This window comes from Rhyacophila brunnea, unplaced genomic scaffold, assembly GCF_057557595.1.
Source record: "Rhyacophila brunnea isolate RB1 unplaced genomic scaffold, BYU_Rbru_1.0 scaffold_5, whole genome shotgun sequence".
NCBI lineage: Eukaryota > Metazoa > Arthropoda > Insecta > Trichoptera > Rhyacophilidae > Rhyacophila > Rhyacophila brunnea.
In genome coordinates this window covers 34,240,621-34,254,450 of record NW_028233170.1, presented here as the reverse complement: position 1 = coordinate 34,254,450, position 13,830 = coordinate 34,240,621, and positions in this window count along the sequence as shown.

Here is a 13,830-nt window from a genome sequence, read left to right as displayed (position 1 = left end):
ACTATATAGTAAACAAAACATTTTTCGTTTAGAATCCTTTAAAATTGTGATATTTTTAGCTTGTTTGGCGTACAATTACTATCATAAATTGTTGCGGAATCATTCAGTTGGAAAAACTCACGTGAATGGAACAGAAATCAATTAGTGATGGAGCTACGTGCGCTAGCATTTTCATCAAGATAAACGGTTATTTTGAAACCGGTTTGAGGCAGGCAATGCGCAAACTACGCATGCACTGCGATGCGTTCATCTAGGGCAGTGTTCTTCAACCGGTGGTCCGCAAGAATTTATTACCGGTCCGCGAAAGGTTTCACCATGCTATCAACCGACTATATCGCACTGTGAGTGTAAAACCAAGGCATCTGCAAAAGACATATTTTAGATATATTAGGGTTTGAAGTCTTCGTTTTGTTAGATGAAATAGAGTTTCTAAAAAAACCATAATATTTGGTTTATATCTACATTATATTGCATGTTCTTTCAGTTACTTCACTTTTACATTATCAAGTTCACGACTTTTGCAGTTGTTTTGCATTTAATCTTGAAGTTGAAAAATTTGCAGATGCCTTGGTTTTACACTCACGGTGCGATCACTACACGATTCGGAGAATTCGCACTGGATGAAATGCTGGGAGAATTTTTGAACGCTGCTGATATTAAACCAGAAAGTCATATTAAACATAATAAGCCAACATTTAAAAGCGTTAGCTGAAAACTTTAATAAATATTTTTCTGAAAATTAAGATCTACGTAATAAAGGCGGACCTCTAACCTCTGGATTAATAATCCCTATTTGGAAGATATTAAATCATGCGCACTTGATCCTCGTGAGAAAGAAAAGTTGATCGAGCTATCTTCTGATATCACTCAGATATCCAGACATAAAATGCAACCATTGTCTCAATTTTGAATATCCCTCTATAAATAATATTCATCTCTGAGTTATAAAGCTATCAGATTATTGTTCATTTTTTCGATATCCTTATTGTGTGAAAAGATTTTTTCATCTATGTCAGTAATAAAAATCAAATAGAAGAATCGAATGGATGTTAATACAGCGCTTCGTATCTCAGAAATAATGCTGCAACCACGTTTATCAAATTTTATTAAGCAGAAGCAGACGTCGTACTAAATCAAAAGTTGTAATTTTTTAACATAATATTTAATAAATAAAAGTCTATCTATAATGGTCTGGCCGATACCGATCCGCAAGATAATTCTCCTATGTTCACCGGGCCGCGGGTGTTACTAAAACACTGATCTAAGGAACGAAAAATTTCTGAATGTAGACAGGACTTTAGATATAGCTGACAGAGCTTGGCGGTGAAACAATTTAAATGGTCTGGACTCTGGAGTCAATCTATATAAATTAATGGGTAGCTTCTTTTCTCATAATTAATTATCAATTATATGTATGTTTTTTTCTACGTGCCGCCAATGAATAAAGATGGGCACTAAAAAGCTACTAGCGCCGCGTATGATCCGGAAAGAGGAGGACAGTATTACGAGAATTTAACGCGAGATTATTTCCAATAAACGCGGCTGCCCAACAGTTTATTTCTGTCAACGGTTCAGGCACCTTAATAGGGCACACTACAAGATGCGCGCATTCCTCATCATGCTTCAAACACATGAATAATAAATGTACACAATTAATAATGCATCATTGTACTGAACCATCTGTAAATTATCCGGTTATATCGCATCCAGTTGAGAAACATTTTTTTTATTAATTCTAAACTTTTTAATAGAAAGCAGTCTTGAAATCGGTGTTGCCATCTTTTCAAAGTGGAATTATAGTACAGAGCCTCCAAAATTATAGTATTTAGGGAAAAAATATAGTACGCGTTGTCATATTCTGTTGAAAATGTATAGGTTTATTTACCCTTTTTTTATTTAGGTACCCCTTCTGATAAAAAATGCTTACCGAAGAATAATTCACGAAATTTCATTTTAAGGGATTTTTTTACGTTTCTCCAAATCTTAAATTGCGAAATTATAGTACTTTTCACCAATTTATCGAACGGAAAGGCATTTTAGTATTTTTTTTAAATATTTTTCTGATATTCAAAATTATAGTATTTTGGGCGTACTACTGCTTTATATCGTACGTACATAGTAAGTACGTGGACCAAAATTATGGTACAAATACTGTAATTAATTATAGTAGGTACGGTTGGCAAGACTGCTTGAAATACAAATCTATCATAAAAAAATCGTATTTATTCTTCCAAAAGTCGTCATCATCATCAGCGGCAGTTAATTCAGTACAATTTATTTTACTCATTCACCAAACTTGATGAGTTATATTCTTTTTTTTAGAACTACAAGAAGCCATGAGACCCAATGACAGCAGTGTAGTGAAACAGTAATTTAGTAATAGAAGAGAAACATTCGCAAACACCCAGGCTTTCAGAACATCACATAAATATATTGTGACGTCACATAGAATTGAACTCGGATCCCCCGGATGAAAGACCAGCGCTTTACGCACTGGACTACGAGGGACGCTCATTAATCCAGTATAGTTTTAAGGCGATCCTGTGGTCGTGTTGTGCCCTTTGGATTTTATTAAACCATGTCCGATCCTAAAAAGATCATAATATGGGTCTCCTTATAATATAAACACTTTACGCTTTAGAAAATAATTAAATAAAATTATTCATTAATAGTAAGTATCAAAATATTATTATATTTGATTATAAATATACAAATCATCTTTATTGTCCACCAGTAGCGCAAGTTGGCACGGAAAGGTGCATGTTAGGCATAACGTGGAAAGATGACAAAATAAACGAATGGATAAGGAAGCAGTACGCGATGTGATAGAGATCGCAAAGCAGATGAAATGGCAATAGGCTAGACATGTCGCCCGGCGAGTGGACAGCCGCTGGACAAATATCGTCATACAGTGGTACCCACGGGGCACTAAACGAACACAGGGACGCCCTAAAACCCGCTGGATAGACGACCTCGTGAAGTTCGGTGGATGTACTTGGCAGCAAAGAACTAGGGATCGACAGGGGTGGAGAGAGCTAGGGGAGGCCATCATCGAGGAGTGAATCGACCCTGGCTGATGATGATGATGTTACAAATAATCTTGAATTTAAAAATGAAGATATTAGACTATCAGACATTAATTATAGTCTAAAGATAGTAATTAGAGTATTGAGCGAATCTTATTAGTCATTTGTTTATTAATGTCACCAATGAATTAATAAGCGTCGTAGGGCCAAAAGTCTGCATGACTGATATTAAATGTATTATCGAATTGAATATAGTTTTTTTTATACTGATTATACATCTTATTTTTTTATTGAAATATTCACATTTGACAGGCGTTAATGTCTACAACTCTAGTGGTTATTACGATCGGAGAATTCAGCTTAATTTTATATACTCTATTTTATTTTTTATGACATCACAGAATTGGCACAAGTTGTTCACTATTTGTTTCATATCATTAATTCAATGATGTTTCAAAACTAGATCAATTATCAACCAACAAAAATAGAAATTTGAATCATTCTTTCAAAAATATTTTTTTCGAAGGGATTGTTGTGAAATTTCTCATTTTTATAAGCAAGCTAGAAAATATAAATAAAATAATTATTAGTTGGTAAGAATACATTTGTTTGATGTTTTCGATGGGTTGGGATGGCATCAGGACCGAATTAAGGCTTTATAAACCCCTCTATTGTTTCAGGTGCTTTGAACGATATACCTTTAGAGTCGACACAACAACAAATGTATTATTTTTTGGCATTTTAAATAAATCCAATTGAATTGTCAGCGCTTGGCATCATATTATGAAGCACTAATCGCGACCCCCTTTTGCGATAGCCAAGTAATATGTAACCCTTCGCTATATTGGATAAATAGTCATTTTTATTAGTTAGGAAATACACTAAAAATAATTATAAAATAAAATTCTACTCTCAAAATGGCGCCGCAGGCGACTTTGATAGTATTAGAGCAAATTGGTGGTGTGTGTTTATCTCACTTAACTGGTCGACCTACCACACCAGGCCCTCTCTATGCCCGGACTACCAGGATTGAGATCTGTCAGCCCCCCCTTGTGGGGGGCCATGATTGTAGGCCGAGTAGATTTAAAACATCAAGGAAAAACAGACACACATAATATATCTACATACCCATAGATATTCATCTGAAGAACGGCCTTATGGTGGAGAGAGTCCAAAAGAAATTTTTAAGACTCCTTTACTTTCGGCTGTATGGATATTATCCGTGCTCTATCCGACTGATTTTCTCTTAGGGATGCTTACATACTGTAGCTTAAAATTTAGAAGGGATCTTTATTTAGCTACATATTTTTTCAGACTTATACGCGGCGTAAATGTGAACTCTGCCATTCTTGGTGGTGTTGGCTTGTGTGTCTCTGATAATTACCTTAGGAATCCGAGGGCATCCGTTGTTTGTTCTCCCACGGTGCAGAACTAACCTGCCATTAGTAATGCCAATTGGGAGGGCAGTAACCATGTTTAATGAAATCGCTTCGGATATTGATATATTCCACTTACGTGAGGTGAATTTAGATGGACGTTGTTTTATAAGTTTTTAAGATAGGGTCTATCAAAGTTCACTCTGTGTGCTTCCATCTACTTTTATTTTGTTACTTATTTTATTTATTTTCTTATTTTATTTCTTATTTTATTACTTATTCTCTGTATTTTTATTTTTAAAAATTATTAACACTTATTTTATGTCATGTCATGAACGCTTTGAATTTATAATTGGTTATGTTTATTATATGTAAAATAAATAAATTTGATTTGATTTGATTTGATCACATTATTATTGTTAAGATTGCGTTTTATAAATTATCATGAATTACCACAAAATAAACGTTGAATCTCGTGAGAAGATCATTCATATATATTATATATTTGTTTATTAATAAATAAGATTTTACTTTAAACGTCATTATTAAACAAATTAATACGTACCTATCTAGATTTAGTATATAATTTTATATTTCGTAGGTATCTAATTAGGCATAACGACTTGTATATTTTTGGAGTTAGAAACTTTAGCTGTGGCTAGTGATTTATGTGTAAGATGCATCGCTGTTATCCGCTTATTTTCATGCATTTCTTCATAAAGTTTATAAATAGTGTTTTATGTCCGGCTCCATTACTAAAAATTTCTCATACAAGGTACGCGATGTCTCAATTTATACCGTTATACGTAGGTACGCGCTATTTAAATAGATTTAATGTAATGGCTAGTGTTGAAATGAGGTATCTACTCATTTCGTATAATGTTTTATACTCTGTTACAAGATTTCAAATATTCGAAATCGAATTAATATAGATTAACGTGCAATACTTTCACCGGAAGATAAAATGTGAACATGGAAAATTGATCGCTTTTGTGCTTTAAAACTATTTTTGAATCAATCGATTCCAGTTTTTATTTTATACTGACATGACAAAAAATACGAAATAAGAATATCAAATCTTCAATTTTGTTTGTAGGTACTTGCCAAAAATATATTTTTTTAATTTCTGTATTGTAACTATAATGCTATCGTGTCATTTTTAAACTTCGACAGAAATACTTACAATGAATAATGGTTAGTAGGCGGTGACTTTCGTTACTGATAACAGAAATCCTCGATTTTACAACGTTTTTATTAGCTCGTATTCTTTTTTGTCCAGTACAAATCTTGCAATCGATTTTTAACTAACTTCCCGACTAGCTAGACATTATAGACTAGAATATATCAGAACACGATGCCAATGCATTCTTTTAATATTTTTAGACATCTTTAAGCAGAATTGAATTCATTTTCAGTTAATTCTGTTTTGTATGGAAAGTTATTTCAGAAAAATTCGTAAAAAGTAAAAGAGCATTATTGGTTGCTAAGGAGGTGGTCCTAGCAACTAAATTATTAATACATATATAGTGCGTTACTATGGAAATCAAAATGGAGTGTCAAAATGACATTTCAGTATTCTATATTTGTTTGTTTTTTATTAATTTCATATCCAAGTACAAGTTTGAGCATATTGAGCATAATAATTCAACAGAAAATTTAAAAACCTTGTATATAAAAAGTTCTTTTTATCTTGTAATTATTTACTTTAAACTTACAAAAACTTTATACTTAAATAGTTTACGTTGGAACACTTTTTTATTCTATTACCTACGTAATTCTTCACCATATTCGATCCCAAGAGGAACATATGTGCCTCCACGAAGTGGTTTTTACGAGAAACGGTTGTTAGCCACTTGCTCAACCTATTCGGTCCATATTGTCCACAAACACAAATCGAAAAACAAATGTGTATTTGCCAGACCCAGGATTCGAACTTGTGACCCACGATATTACAAGCCAACGCTTAAGCCGCTCAGCCATCGTGGGCGTATTACGTAATAGTAACTATATAAGTTGTTGTTTTTTAGGGTGCTCGCGAAGCCCTTAACAAGCCTCGCGAAGCCTTAGGGTTCCACATGAACTCGGTTTCAAATCACTTAAGGCGATACTTCAGTGAAACGGCAAATAATTTTCAACTATTATAGGCGCGACGAAATTTTGGACTCGCTGGCATTCGGAGAGCGAACGTCGAAGTGTGAATACGTCAATTTGTTTCGTGATGGCGACGGGGGTATTAATTCTTAAATCGTGTAAAGATGACTAAAAACGTTACCCATTTACTTGAAAAATAAAACATGTCAATGAATATATTATTATTGTTACTAACAGAACAATAAACAGAGCATTAAATGGACGCATGTTGGATTTATATGACAAATTATATTTCGTTCGGCATGCGTCATTTGCATCCGCGACCCACAATCCGCGCATCGCCTAGCCACGATCTTTTTAGACCATGCCTCAACTGAGGTATAGCCTTAATGTATATAAATAATAAATACATTGATAAGTATATCTATATAAATATAATAAAATTGATGTTGGCTTTTATTTTTAATAGTCCAAGTTTGACTGTTTACGAACATTTCAATAATAACAATGATACAAATTCTAATGATTTAAGTTTTGTACTATTCCGTTTGAGTTGGAATAGTACAAAACTTAAATCCATTAGAATTTAAATTCTAATTCCATCAAGTACCTTCGGTCGATAGTATTAATATTAATGATACAAATGTCCAGGTTTGTTTTTTTATTCCGCTACGGATGGAAAACGTTGTGCAAATATAAATATGCTCTTGGTCTGGTCTAGGCATAAGAAATAAAACTTTTTTAACAAATAATTTTAAGGAAAACTTTGATTAAAAAAAAAAAACAAACAGGAAATTACACGGATTTTTTTAGCCAATAGCTACAAACATAATAATATGTTGGTACATATATATACAAAAGTACATTATGAATATTGCCGATCGGCGATCAATAAGTTTACTTTTAATATTCATTAAATCATTTAAAAAATAGTAAGCAGACACTAAATTATATTTTTTGTCTTAATATTTATTAGAATAATGTCGACTGTTTTTTGTAGCTAAGGCTTCGTACAATAGTTTATTACATTATCTCAAAATAATAATAAATGTATCGGCCCACGCTAAATCGCTACATAATTAAACTTCTAGAAGCAATAAGCAATACAACACGTTAAAATATCAACATATAAGAAGTAGTCATAGTAGGATAAATAGTTTTTATTACTTATAAACATGACTCAAAAATAATCTCAGAGAATTGCGCCGCGCAAACCGGAATTTCGGATACATTTCAAGTGAATCACTGGGATTTCATTAGACAAAAATGAAACAGAGTAATTTGGTACCTACTCGGTGCAGACGGCGATCTTATGATAGATATTTTTTTATTAGTAAATGGTAATGCTTTTTCGATGTACAAAACAGGTTAACGATATTGTCTGGTTACGTGTTTCATTTTGATTCACATGCTGACGTATCGGTTCATGGAATACAACTTAAAATTTGCCGCAATTAGATTAGATCACTGAGGAATGTTAATGAAATATATTAATGGATTCAGCGTTTACTTACTGGTAATTCATTATATATAAATATTTTTTTTTTATTTGTGGTCAATGTTCCCTGCATTTTATTTTACTGCACGGTAAAGCTTTAACCATTTTTTCATGCGCTACAAGGTGATTTACTTGACTAAATTATTTTTTTTAAATCATCATCATCGTCAGGGGCACGACAACCCGGTGTGGGTCTTGGCCTCCTCCAACAGCTCCCTCCACCTGTCCCAGTGACGTCCCGTGGGGGTAGGCAGATTAAGCATCGCTTGGGGGCGGCAATTACTCGAAGGGCGGCAAATTGAGGAGAATCATTAGGTGTATATAGAAATAGGTATCTTAACTTAGTAATAACGGAAATATCTTTCTATTAAAAGATTGAGCTCACTGATTGGAAACAAAATTTATTAATTAACATAAAACGTTTAACAGGCCTGATTTTTTATCGGGTTCGCGATGTTTAGTTTACTTCCGTTGTACTTGAACGTCACATCGTTGATGACTGGCAATGACACGTACATATTTGCGAATTACATTTGAATTATAGGTATGTTGGTATGTACATACTGACCTTATTAATTTATCCAAATATGTTTGCCAGTCATTCGAAAGTTTTGAAAGTTGTCAGGTGTATATTTAAATGTATCTGAAACCATGGACACGCAATATTGTCTGTTTATATGGCATTTAAATTTGATTAAGTTGTATATATTTTGTTAGTAATGGATCCATACAACACATTTCTTAGATATTGGAGTCATGAAAGGATGATAAAAAATACTGTATAAAAAATGGGGCGGTATTTTGGCGCTGCTTAGGGGCGGCATTTTGTCTAGGGACGTCACTAACCTGTCCCTATCCAGTGTGGCTGCTTTCCAATTCGGTACCTCCAGAGTACGGTAGTCACTGGCAGCTTCATCCAACCAGCGAATCTTTGACCTGCCTCTTCCTCTACGCCCTATTGGATTTCTGGACATCACTCTCTTTGCCGGTTCATTGTCATTCATACAGTGCACATGGCCTAGCCATCGCAGTCTCCCAATCTTAATTGATTGAACTGCGCTGCAATCTTCTTACAGCCCATATAGCTCAGCAGAATGTCTTCTCCTCCAATTGGTGCCGTCCCTGATCGGTCTATATATACGGCGGAGAATTTTTCTTTCAAAAATGTTCAGGGCTCGGTCATTTCGCAGAGTTAACGTCCAGGTTTCCGATGCGTAGGTGAGCACTGGCTTTACAAGTGTCTTGTAAAGAGTGTTTTTAGTTCGGCAAGATAATATGCGGGACTTAAAATGTCTTAACAGGCCAAAGTAGCATTTATTCGTAGGCATGATTCTCTTGTTGATTTCTTCTGTATTTTTTTTTTAAACATAAAGTAATTACTTATATAATATTTGAGACTTCCACGGTTGTTTTTTAACGTTATAGATTCTAGGGTTTCCACCGCGTGAACTTCATCCTTATTTATACGATATACGATGTCAACAATTGCCGAGCACTCAATGGATACAGGACACAAATTTGACTTCTAAACCAAGATACTGGGTCAGAATAAGTGATATTTCTCACGATTGGTAAACGAGGCAATCGAAATCCATAGAAATCCTGAACATATTAATAGGGATGATGGTTTACGGTTAAAACGTCGTAACGATTGTCACATTACTCTGAGCAACGTTTGCTTTTAGCTTATCGTATTCCTTTTAACATTCTTAGAGCGACGTTTGCATTCATATAATTCACTTCACTTCATCATAACACATATAATAGACTCTGCAACGATCGACGAACCCAAGAATCTATTACGATAAAGTAATTAATTTGTCAAAATAAAATAATTGGGACTTATTGATAACACGAATGTATTGAAAATAAATTATTCCTCGAAATTATGTAGAACGCTGATTATGCAGAACATATTATTATTTTCACTTACACTGACACTAAGAAATATTATGTATCTAAATCCATAGAGTCCAAATTTAAAAGAAAATCTTATGTATCACCTGAACAAGAATTTACTTAAATAGTTTGACTTAATCGAACTGAATATTTTTGAGGTTGTTCTCAGCCTATAAACAGAATAAGAAAAGTTCCTTTCACTCCCTTAGCATCAGGAATTGTATGTCTTAATTGTATACACTAAACTACTGCAGTCTATGTCTCTTGACTCTCCTTTTCCTTTCATGTGTATTGAATAAGTGCGTAATGAGTTCTCGGGTGTCGTTCATCCTTGAGACATAGACCCGTTTCATACGAGATACCGGCGTGGCGAGATTTTGCATTTACATATTATAAATGAACGCGACACTCGTGTGTCCCCGTCTGAACGCCCACTTTCAGTTATGTGTAAATGCGGAATCTCGCCACGCCGGTGGCGCCACACAGGTGTCCCGTGTGAAACGGGTCATAGTCTACATAACGTAGTCATCCCACTTTCGTTTGTTAGACGACATGGAAATCATTGACCAACGCGTATAGTTCCTGATCATAACTGTCTCGCCACATCTAATTTTTGTCGTAGATGCAGTGCCGGGCTTAGGGACTTGAAAGCACGAGGCACAGGCTGATTTAAACACCCTTCAAGATAAAAAAAAAAATAACATAATAAACACAACCACAAATACCAACGTACTCAGTAAAAGTATCAATGTATCTCTTTCCTGAAATCGCATTCTATATCTAAAAATAATTATTATTGAAAATAACAGTGACGAAACATAATAATTTTAGTGATTATTTTTTTGTGTACAAGTACGTACCTATCAGTTTGAGTGGTTATGTTACAGGCCCATCTGATGTTAGTTTGTATTATATTTTCTACTCGAATTCGTTTTTTAAATTTTGGTATACTTTCATAATCGTATGATCGATTGTGGAGTGTTTTGAGGCCCCTTTTTAAATTTTATAATGAATTGATTGCAAGAAAATCGTCTCCGAACACTCTCCTCCAATAACATCCTTTCGATATCTAGCTTTTTACCATTTTTTCCCCAGAGCACTTCGATTAATTGTGAGTTTTATAAAGCTTAATTTTATTTGTGTGTTTAAGTGTCTTTATAATCCACAATAGTTTTACTTAGAATAAAAATCGAGAGGTTCAAAAACAAATTTATCTGTAGGTTATATCAAGATAATGCGAGTTTGTTTCTGAGTGTCTCAATATATCGCAATTACTGCCAATACAATTCACACATTACTTCCCGTGTAGTCGCCAAATTTGCAAATATAACGCTTCCAATTGAAAATCCATACACTTAATTAAATATTTTTCGAGCTAGCCTTTAAGATTTAATGACTACATAAAAGGACGGATGGCCATTGTCCACTTCATTAGTTAAGGATAAATTACCAAAATTACAAAGACGTGATGAAAATAACGAAGGTGAGAGAAAGGTGCGAGTAACTAACTAACTCTACAGGGCCTGCTACCGATTACAAAGTGACAAAGTGAGGAGACTTGGGACATCTAACAAGCCTACTTTACATGCATGACGTGAGGCCTTTAACACTATCAATATACAGATCAAGGAAGATAAGTTTACAATTCTGTCACAACCTAAATAAAAAATGCAGCCCGACAAGACTTAAATAATTATACTTATTATTTGTAAAAAAAAATATATTTATCAGAACCTTAGACTATAGATACATCTAGACGCCACCCATTGCATTGCTAAATGAAGCTGCGTGCCGTGCGTTTGGTTTGTGGGCGAGCGAACGCATTCGTATTCAAATGTTCGAGACCATAGACTATTTCGCTAGTGCTCGCCCAAAGCGCTCGCACTAGACGCTGAGAATTAAAATATATTTTTCTATTTTTTTACGTTATATAGTATTTTTAAGCGGTCAAAATGTAACCATTAGGTAAAAATATCCATAATTTCAGTTATTTTAAAGAAACACGGTCACTTGATATTAAAATATATAATAATATACAAATAAATTATCACAAACATGTATCAACTTACCTATGAAACGTAATACCATCTTCTTGCTTATCAGTACGGCTACCACATTTTAATACAACACACAGAACCATCTTTTCTACTTAATTAACTAAAAATATTTACCACTGACTTTATGTTTAACACAAAAAATAGCAATTTTAGCAACACGGTTATCGACGCTTAGTTAAGCAATAAGGTAATATTTAGCGGCTACACCGTAGCAAACCATCTCCCACATCTGTAAACCTTTTTATCTTACTCTAGCGCGTGTCACAGAGATTATAAGGGTGCCGAATACTTCTCACTCGCACTTATGCATCGTTTTTGTTCAGGCCTTGATCAGAACCATATCATTTGAAACATTTGTTTACGTGTAAGTTCGTTATCGCTATAACATGTATATTATTTGTTATAACAATCGTATTGACCACTTTTTATAATGCCGTTATTTTTTTTGTTGAATTTGAATATTCATTTTAATGCTACCTAATACATTATTTATTATTAAAATATGTAAAATATTCTTTATTACTATACGAATAACTCAGTAATCAAATGATGACAAAGGTCTTCGAAATGTGACCATATTTTTTATTACTAATATTATTCACTAGCAAGAAGTTACGTTGAATTAATATTGCACCGTTCCCTACATAGTGCGGATTAAGTCTTAAAATTGCCCTTGCAGGCCTATTCTAACATATCACTTGACATTAAAAAATAACTAATTGTGATAAATATATCACATTTATCACTTTACGTATTCTGGCGGTTAATTATGTAAAAAAGTAAACCGTCTGAACTGTCAAAAGGTGAAGGTGACAGCCTCTCTCTTCGCCATGCTAACTTTGAGAACAAGAGTATGTTAATTTTACATATTGAGAATTGAGACACAGGATCGGACTGTTTTGCTGCAATCGCAATGATATTGATATATCTGACGTGTCAATACAAAATTCTTGTGTTGGGCTCATTACCGACTAGATGGCGCTGGTTCGGCTTTATCCGCTTGTGTTCGGTCTTATCTGCTTGGGTTCGGCCGCACGAACATATCCGAATTTGACCGACATGTCTACCAACCTAAATTTTTGCTGTATTACGAATTGGAGATAGCCGCCTCTAACCGCTTCGTGTAGAGAATACCTTCCGTGATAATTTGGAAGAATGAAAATAATGAAAACGTGCTAGGCATGTTGGTTTATATTATCGAGTTAACGTCTGGCCAATTGGTATATTGGTCCGGGTACATACAGAGTGAAGGTTTTACTTATTTAACCTGAATCCTCCAGGATATAAAGGAAATGCGTTTGTCACCCTTTGCCAGATGCTGTCCATCTCAATTATTGTAATGCGGTTGGTGCGAGTTCGGTTTCCACTTGACGGCAAGCCATTTGCTTGGATCTGCCTGTTGGCGTTGGGTAGATAATCTCCTAGTATTGATATCTTAGGCCATCTGTAGTCAGGTCGTGACACTGAATAGCGTTCCGATGGTAGTGCTACTTATCGCTTAACGTCGAATGCAATTCGGTAAGCTGTTCACAGTAAATTAAAATTCCCAATAAAGTCATATTAATAATTAACGTATTACACATTTTCGTTCAATATGAAACAAATATAATTTTATACAAACATTTTTCCATATTCCATAAATATAGTGAGCCTTAGTTGATATCATTCAGGTGGTGATTTTATCACTCCACACACCTACTTGAAGTACAAATCGAGGGGAAGTAGCCTTACCAAACCACACCCGGTTTTAATCGGGCGTATAGTGGGACCCTACGTTTAATTGTGAAGTATCATTATTCTTTCGACATTACTATCTTTGATCTATTGACTTGACAGTCTCTTAAAAATAGATCTTCGAAATGCTGATAATGATAATTAAAGGG